The sequence below is a fragment of the Callithrix jacchus genome, chromosome 18, assembly GCF_049354715.1.
Source record: "Callithrix jacchus isolate 240 chromosome 18, calJac240_pri, whole genome shotgun sequence".
NCBI classification, from domain to species: domain Eukaryota; kingdom Metazoa; phylum Chordata; class Mammalia; order Primates; family Cebidae; genus Callithrix; species Callithrix jacchus.
This window is the reverse complement of record NC_133519.1, coordinates 31,440,840-31,450,722: the sequence shown is the minus strand read 5'-3', so window position 1 is coordinate 31,450,722 and position 9,883 is coordinate 31,440,840. Positions and strand designations below refer to the sequence as shown.

The window sequence follows — 9,883 nt, the reverse complement described above, 5'->3', positions numbered from 1 at the left end:
AAAAATAAAACTTAAATATCTAAACTTTTCTACTTTTTCAGGAGAGGGCACCACTAAATAAGGAATATTGTAAAATATCTTAATTTCATGAAAACAAGTAAGATAAAGATAAGCTATGTCCAGAGAGACAGGTAATAGGTAGGTAGGTAGGTAGATAGATAAAAACAAGGAAATGAGGAGAAGGAGGGAAGGAGGGATCAAAAGGTTTTCTAGAGATCTACTGGGAGAATTCTGTTTATACCTCATTGGCCAGAATGGAGACTACGTGGTGACTTCTAAGTACAAGGGCATCTGAAATAATGATAAATAATTTTTTCCAGCCTATAGTGGAAGGTAAAAAGAGGAAAGTGAACTTGGAAACTCTTGAGTAGTGAATAAAAAGTATGTGTCATATCTCTTCTATACCTGAAATATATTAATTTCATTCTCACATTTGATTAGTAATTCAGCTAAATGCAAATGTATAAGCTGAAAATGATACTACCTTAGACTTTTAAAGTCATTGTCTTTGAGCTTCAGTATTGTTAAAAGCCCATTGTTCATTCTATTTTCTGTCCTTTATATGTGACTTGTATTTCCTTTTCTGAAAGGTTATGGGATCTCTTTATCTCTGGGGTTCTGAAATTTCATGATGAAGTGCCTTGGTTTTGAGTCCTCTTTATATTATGAGATCCGAAATTTTACCTGTTCAGTTGTCACAATGATCAAACCTCCAGTCTCCATCCAGGATGAAAGAAGGTCAGTCTCATAGTTGTTTGCAGAATAGGGATGAGAAATATCTATTTCTTAGACTTTCAATCAATTCCTCTATTATGTCCCATTACCAGCATCTTTGCCTCCAATCACTCACTAAGCTCTCTTAAAATCATCCAGCACGCATTCACATTTTTCATGTTAGCATCCCATTTGCAAGTCTTTGGTGTTTGCTTTCTCTTTCCTGATGAGTCATCAACTCACTTCTCATCTTCAAATAATGTGTTGACATTTCTTCTCCACTATAATCTCAATCTCTTACTTCATTTATCCTATAAGCTTATGCCTTTTAAAAAAAAATGCTTATTTTAGTGAGATTTCAACAGGAAGCAGAGGAAAATGTGTGTTCCGTCCACCATGTTTAATCTGAAGTCCTCTCCATTTCAGCTGTAAAGAATGAATTGGTAGGGGGAAGGATAGAAGTGGTTGGAGAGGAAAGTTGTGGTGGGTCAAGACGGAGAGTGAGGAGACAATCAAGAATTTCAGTAAGAAGTGATAAGTGTCTCAATCATAATAGTAGCAGGAATAATAGAGATAAGAGGACAAGCTTGAAACTAAATTGATAGAAACAACGGGAGTCAGTAAGTGTTGTAAAGAAGTCCAAGATGTACAGCACATAAGAGGAATTTGTGCAGGTTACATTTCAATAGTAGCAACAGTGTGTTTTAACTCCTGGCTGGGATAATCAGAAAAAAATGAGTGAAATTTGATAGATGGAAATGGAGGCAGGACATTCTAAGTTAGATGGTTAATCATGAGCACTTACAACAAGTGTTTTGTGAAGACTAGAACTTCGAATATTCTGAAATTGAAAAACTGTTGTTTGGGCAAGCACAATCAGCGTCTGAGTGGGCAACTGTGATTTGCTGTGGGGCAGATCTTCCCTTTGTCACTTTGTTCATTCCTCTTACATGTCAGTAATGACACGTAAGACAAGTGCTCAGATACTTTACTTAGGCAAGCCTGAAATTAGAGAATCAACCCAAATGTCGATGCTTTATTGATCACGGGCTAAAAATAAGTGTTATGTTTGTGCTATTGTTTTAACAGTTACATGTTCTCACAATTCAAAAAAATTTTTTTTCAGTGAAAAATCTTACTTTCACTCCCAGCCTCTATCTGCCTAGACGCTGCCCTCTTCAGTTCCCACTCCCAATCCTATCAAATCCACTCTTACTAATTTCTTGAATATTTTTCATTATTTAATTATGCAGATATGAGAAAATTAAAATGTATTTCCCTGTTTTTACACAAAGTATACCATTATGTATATGCTGTTCTGTATCTTGCTTATTTATTTAATAAAATACCTTGGCAACTAATATATTGAGAACTGTGTCTTTTTTTCAAAGTTACATGTTTGAACTCAGTTCTAGAGATGTACTATAAGATATGGACTCAATATTCTATTGATAGACATTTTGTTAGTTTTTGGAGGGTTGAGGGAAAATTCCCCTTTGCAATCTGAAGATTTGCTAAAAATCTGACAAAAGAAATATTAATAGAACAAAATGTATACAAATTTATTGACTTCCACAAGAGTAGGGGTGAAAATCATACAGAATGATTATCCCAGCACGAAATGGGGTATAGACACTTATATACCCTTTTCTTAGGTGACAGGGAGATGAGAAAGTGTGGATGATTTTAGGGGGACTATGAAATGATTTTTAGGGGAACCCAATGGGCTTGAAGAACATACAATGGCCTAGAATAAAGTATGTTGGACCCACAGCACAAACAAGTCTGTTCAGGTATGTTGACAGACTTCAGTCATTCTTCCTGCAGTATGAGTTCAGTTAATGAAAACTTGGGGAAGGGACCAAAGGTCCCTTTATTCTCTGCCAAGTCTAGACTTTAGGCAGGTAAGAAAACTGCAGATGGGGAATACAGAGGATTGAGATACTGGAAGAGAGGGGACATCAGAAAGATCCAGTCATCTTCCTCAGTTCAGCTCAGTTCAGCTTCCTCAGTGCCATATATTTGGGTATTAGTTTCTAAGTCCCAGCATTTTCAATCTTATTATTTTGCTTCAATGAATAACCTTACACATGAATCAGTACACACACATTCAACTGTATTTGTAAAAGCAAATCTTTTTGTTTTGAAATAAAAATTGTTTTAGCAAAACTAAGATCATGCAGACCCAGTAAAATGTTTAGTCTTGTTTTTCTGTTTGGTTTTGATTTTTTGTAAATCTGGAACTAAACCAATATATGCTTAAAACCAGTTTTTGAGTATTCTGTGAGTTTGTGTTTACTTATAATTTAACTTCTGGGATACTAAAGTAGAAAAGAAAACACAGCTAAAGGAATATGAAGAAAGTCCTTCTCTGAGAGAAAAGAATGGAGTAGAATGATATTGACCTTGGCAGCAAAATATGCCCCAGCTACTGAAGTCACCCACATGGTGTTGAGGCTTTCTAACTCCAACTTTGGGATATCTCTACTGTCATTCTAACAATCTACCCATTTTGCTTTTTGTTTTCTTGTATTTTTGTTTTGCTTCACTTCATTTGTTTTGTAGAGATGGGGTTTCCCTATGTTGCCCAGGGTGGTCTCAAATTTCTGAACTCAAGCAAACAATCCTCCTGCCTAAGCCTCCCAAAGTGCTAGAATTACAGGAATGAGCCACTGCACCTTGTGTACTGTATTCTATTATATTCTCACCATATTAACCTATTATTATGTTCTGTCCTGACTGAAAAGACTAAAGACATTCTTTTTTATGAGCATAGATTTTTCCCAAAGAATATTAAATTGTCATCATCAGCTGAATGGAGAATGGGATAATCCTTAGGCAGCACATGAAGTGGACATTGGTGAACTTGGTCTCTGGGTTTGGCAGGCAATTTGGCCTTCACTTCAAGATTAGTGCCTCCCAGAAGCTAAGCAAAAAGTTGACCTAGTGAGAGACTATAAGGTCTAATTTAAGTATATGGCCTATAAGAGAAGCCAATTCTGGCCAAGCACAATGGCTTATGCCTGTAATCTCAACACTTTGGGAGTCTAAGGCAGGAGGGTCGCTAGAGACCAGGAGCTCAAGACCAGCCTGGGCAACATGGGCAGAACTTGTATCTATAAGTTTTTTTTAAATAGCCAGGCATGTGCATGTGCCTGTGGTCCTAGCTACTCAGAAAGTTGAGGATAGAGGATCACTTGAGCCTGGGAGGTCGCGGCTGCAATAAGCTGTGATCATGCCACTGCACTCCAACTGAGGCAACAAAGTGAGTCTTGTCTCCAAACAAAAAAAAGAGAGAGGGAGGGAGGGAGAGAGAGAGAGAGAGAAGCCAATTCTACCAATTCTTGTAACAACTGTAAGTTATTCTCTGTATTGTACTACTATTTCCAAGTTTTTCTTAATTCATAGCATTGACTAGTAATCAAGGAAATGCAATTTAAAACCATAATAAAACATTTTCACATCTTAAAATCAGCAAATAAATTATAAAACCCTGACAATATCATGTATCAGATAGAATGAGAAGCAAAAAGAATCCTTCACTGTTGCAGGGAGCATAAATTGGTACTAACATGTTAGAAAACAAGGTATCACCATCTAGCAATGTTGAAAATATGCATATTCTACAACCTAGCCATTCCACTGCTGGGCATGTACTCTGGAGAAACTATTGAATGGGTGCACAAGTAAACAAGTACAAGAATGTTTTTGTCAGTATTGTATTAGAAAATATGAAAATATAAATATAAATGGGAAAGAGCTAAATATATTTATATAAAGGAGTTTTTCACATAATAAGAATAAAATAAAGTTGCTTAAATTAGAAAATAGATCTCACCAAAACAATGAGCAAAAAAGCCAGCTGAACAAGAATGCATATGCTTCAATAAATTTTTGTAATAATATAATGCCTTGATTCACACATATGACCTTGAATTTTCCTCTGTTAATTGGAACTAATTCTGGAGGCAAATACTCCTGCTCCCAATCCCCACACTGGGAGGTGATGGGTAGAAGCATGAAGGAAGAAAAATCATCCCAGCTGTTACATAAGCTCTCATTTAATTAATTACTGGGATTAACATCCCACAACCTACTCCTCTTCCTACACATACTCCCTCTGTGTTTGTTTGATACAGTGATTAAGAGCACATCATACATAGATGACCTACATTTAAAACCCTCCTTCTTGGGTTAACTTTCAGCATTTTACTTCATTCTTCTGGGTATCAACTTTCTCACTCAAAAAATGCAGCTAACAAGATTTACTTTTCATAAGATTGTGGTAACAAGCAACTTAATCCAGGTAAAACTTAGTGCCTGGTAAATAATAAGTACTATATAAATAGTAGGGATTATGGAGCCTCTCACAGCTTCTACTGGTAAGAATACCTGCCATCTCTGCTCCAGGCATCTCATCTGTTCTGGGGCATGGTTTCTACTCTGGTTTGTCAAGATGCTCCCATGCAAATTCCATGTTTCAGAAATTTCATTGAAATCTAGTCCACAAGCAGGTGAAGACTTCTTAGATATGCTACCAAAAGCACAAACAAAATAAAAACAATAAAATGTACTTTATCAAAATTACAACTTTTGTACTTCAGAGGACACCATCAAGAAAGTTAAAAGACAATGCCTGGAAAGACAGAAAATATTTGCAAATCATTTCTCTGATAAGAGAATTGTATCTAGAATATTTAAAGAATTCTCACAGCTCAGTAGAAAGACGAAGTGGGCAAAGGATCTAAACAGACATTTCCCCAAAGAAGATATACAAATGGCCAACAGGTATATTAAAAGATGGTCAGTATCATTAGCCAGATGGTCAATAGTAGGAAAATGTAAACAAAACCACAATGAGAAACCACTTCAAATCCACTAGAAGGGGTATAACCAAAAAGAGAGTTAGAAAGAATGTAAAGAAATTGGATCCCTCCTACATTGCTGGTGAGAATAAAAAATGTTAAATGTGCTTTATAAACAGTTTGGCAGTTAATCAAAATGCCAAAGATATAATTACCATATCACCCAGCAATCCCACTCCTAAGTATATACCCAGATAAACGAAAACATATGTCCACATGAAAACTTGCATATGAATTTTGATAGACGCATTATTCTTCTTGATAGCCAAAAAGTAGAAACAACTCAAATGTCTATCAGCTGATGACTGGATAAATAAAATATGGTATTCATACAATAAAATACTATTGAACAATAAAAAAGGAATGAAGCACTGATACATGTTGCACTATGTGTGAATCTTGGAAACATTAACTGAGATAATCCAGTTTAAAAAATATTGTATAATTTCATTTATATAAAATTTCAGAATAGACAAATCTATAGAGATGGAAAGTAAATTAGTGGATTCCAAGGGCTGGGAGTGGGGGAAGGTTGAAGCAAAATGGAGAGAGACTGCTGACAGATACAGGAGTTTTTCTTTGGGGGGAGTCATGAAAATGTTCTAATGTTGATTGTGGTGATTGTACAATTCTGTGAATATTTGTACAACTCCAAACCATTGAATTTTATGTTTCAAATTGATGTAGTTTATAGTATATGAATTATATCACAATAAAACTGTTTTTTAAAAATCTGATGCCCAGAACACTTTTCTCTCTCAAGGCTCTCATGGATTTAGTCCTTTTGTATAACTCTCTTACCACTTTAATGAGATTTTTGAAAGGGGTAGCAAATGTGCCTGCTCAGTTCACTCTTGATTCAGAAGCTTTGTAGGGATTATTTCTAAAAAGAACTGCCCCCAAAAATAGAGAGGACACATAGAAGTGATGGAACTATATATGTCACACAGGAAATACAGATGAGTTCATACAAAAAAAAAAGGCATTTTCTGTTGAACTATGTAGCAGAAAGTTAAAAAGGAAGGAAGAGATATAGGGCTAATACGTATATTGTTCTCATGATAGTATACACAATAAGGGAGCTTGGACTCGTCCAGGAATAGGTCAAGGGAGTGACTATGGAACTCCTAACCATGCAGGGCAGTGAAGGGGGCCAACACCCTCTCATTCCCCTACAGTAACCTGAGTACTTTCAAATTGTCTTCTCAGCATTTTTTTGAGGTAATTATTTAATGACACAGGAAAATAACATGTTATGAAACAAGCTGGTTATAAGTAGTAGGTAGATGACTTCATTTTTGATTAAAAAATTAAAAGACACAAGCATGCACATAAAAAATAGATTATGCACAAAATACCAACAGCATTTAATTCTTCTCAGCATTTTTATGTTTATCTTAAAACTTTAATTGATAGTAAGATTTTAGATCTCAGACCCTAGACTCTTGCAGCTAGTGACATTACTCCACTTTCTAGTGCTGCCTAAATTCCTCTCTTATCCACTGACAAAGTGGTCTCTAAACTCTGTTTGAATATTTACAGTGATAAGGAGTTCATTGCCTTTCAAAACATCTCACTCTGTATTTGTACAGCTTGATTGGCTAGAAAGTTACTCCTCACATTGAGACAAACTCAGTTTTTCTGTACCATTGACATATGCAGTCCTAGAGAGACTTTTGTTTCTACCCAAAATAGGCTTGTATGACCTCTTCCATATAGCAACCTTCTTGAAGGCAATTATCATAGGGTTTTCGATATATCCTCTAGGCTAAACATCAGAAGTTTCTTCAGTGTCCCTTTACGTGACATGGCTTTAAGAAGTTCATTGACATTTTGTTTATTCTTAAATTCTCTGGTAGCTAAGCCAAACTTATTTCCACATGCACAAAAGATGAATGGGTGGTAAGACCTGGGGTCCTAAACTTGCAAATGGATTAACATATGTGTTAAGTATTTTTACAACGGAAAACACTTTGTAAACATCAGATACTATTAAAACCTATCTACCTCATAGAAGGAAACTTGACACAGCATATCAGAAACTTGCAACTCAAAATATGGTCTAAGGGTACACCTGGCATCACCTGGAAGCTTGCGAGAAACAATTTCAGGCCCACCTTATATCCATTCAATCCCCCCTGCATTTTATCATTTTAACAACATCTCCAAGTGTTTCATATGCACATTAAAGTCTGAGGAGATCTGTAAACTTAAAAATGGGAAAATGCTTTCACTAAGCAATTCTTGTTTTAGGTATTTATCCTGAGAAAATGATTAGGCTAAGTACACAGCATTTTTATAACAACAAAAGTATACAATGAACTGAAAGGTCCACTATTAGAAAATTAACCAAAGTGCTTTATGGTTCATCTATGGATACACCATTTGCCAGCCAGAGCTAACTTACAAAGCAAGCTGGTTCTTAGCTGGTGCTGGTGCCTAGAAGATGCCTGCTTCTCAGTTAATGCATGCTACTGTGAACATAGATGTATGTTTAGGTGACACAAAAGGGCATTAATATCCCCACATCAGTTATCCCTGGAGGAGAACTAGGACATCTGCCTCTATCATCTTTCAAGGGTTCAGCCAGTTTAAAAGTTTGCTTCTGGCCCTGCCTGCCGCACCTCTCCTTTCTTCTCTATCTCCAGGTGAAGCCGCACGCCCGGCTTGGAGCACAACCTGTGCTCTTCTCCTCCTACCGCAAGGTGTTCAGGGACGGCTCCCGCCTGTCCGCGCGCCTCTCCGGAGCCGGAGGCTTCCTCTCGCAGTCGCTGTCCCGCTGCAGTGTGGCCTCCTCAACCGCCTGCTCCTCGGCCTCGTAGCTCGGCCTCAGCCTGGCCTATCGCCGGCCGCCGGCGTCCGACGGGCTGGACCTGAGCCAGGCGGCGGCGTGCACCAACGAGGAACAGCAGCTGCAGGGACTCAATGACCGCTTCACCTGGTTCACCGAGAAGGTGCAGCAGCTGGAGACGCAGAACCGCACGCTGGAGGCCGAGCTGCCCGCGCTGAGGCAGCGCCACGCCGAGGCTTCGCGCATTGGCGAACTCTTCCAGCGCGAGCTGCGCACGCAACTGGAGGAGGCAAGCCCGGCGCGTGCTCAGGCCCTGCTGGAGCGCCACGGGCTGGCCTAGGAGGTCCAGCGGCTGCGGGCGCGCTGCAAGGAGGAGAGCCGCGGATGCAAAGGTGCCGGGCGTGCCCCGAAGGCGCAGTAGCGCGACGTGGATGGCGCCAAGCTGGCCCGCCTGGACCTGGAGAAGAAAGTAGCTGAGCTGCTGGCCACGCTGCAGGCGTCGTCACAGGCCGCGGCGGAGGTGGACGTGGCTGTGGCTAACCAGACCTGAGCTCGGCCCTGAGGGAGATCCACACCCAGTATGAGTCCCTGGCTGCTAAGAACCTGCAGTCTGCAGAGGAATGGTACAAGTCCAAGTTCGCCAACCTGAACGAGCAGGCGGCATGCAGCACCGAGGCCATGCGAGCCAGCCGTGAGGAGATCCACGAGTACCGGCGCCAGCTGCAGGCGTGCACCATCGAGATCGAGGGCCTGCGCAGGGCCAACGAGCCCTTGGAGAGGCGGATCCTGGAGCTGGAGGAGCGGCGCAATGCCGAGGTGGCTGGCTACCAGGATAACATTGGGCAGCTAGAGAATGATCTGAGGAACACCAAGAGTGAGATGGCATGCCACCTTTGGGAATACCAGGACTTGCTCAATGTCAAAATGGCTCTTGACATTGAGATAGCAGCTTACAGGAAACTGCTGGAAGGTGAAGAGACACGTTTTAGCACCAGTGGGTTAAGCATTTCGGGGCTGAATCCACTTCCCAATCCAAGTTATCCGCTCCCACCTAGAATCCTCAGTTCTAACAACCTCCAAAATCTCATCCACTGGGCTATCACTTAAGAAAGAGGAGGAGGAGGAGGCATCTAAGGTAGCCTCTAAGAAAACCTCCCAGATAGGGGAAAGTTTTGAAGACATATTAGAGGAGACAGTAATATCTACTAAGAAAACCGAGAAATCAAATACAGAAGAAACCACCATTTCAAGCCAAAAAATATAGTTCCATTGCTTTGAAAGAGTTAATGCTTAAGAGGGAATGATATGCATTTGACTTGTTAAACAGCCTATTCCTGAAACATAACACCTGCCACACCACTATGAAATGTCAAAAAAAAAAAAAAAAAAAAAAAGTTTGCTTCTGTACCTAGCTATTTTCTTTTCCCTGCATGATGGTCAGGTACAATTATTTTTAACAGGGTTCCCATCAATATCATAACTAGATAAGATGCTGCAAAGATAACGTTGGAGA

The 9,883-nt window shown here is 39.5% G+C and overlaps 1 pseudogene; it reads left to right on the top strand.

Moving 5' to 3' along the window:
- Positions 1-631: 631 nt before the first annotated feature.
- Positions 632-9,748, top strand: LOC100895922 (alpha-internexin pseudogene; annotated as a pseudogene).
- Positions 9,749-9,883: the final 135 nt, after the last annotated feature.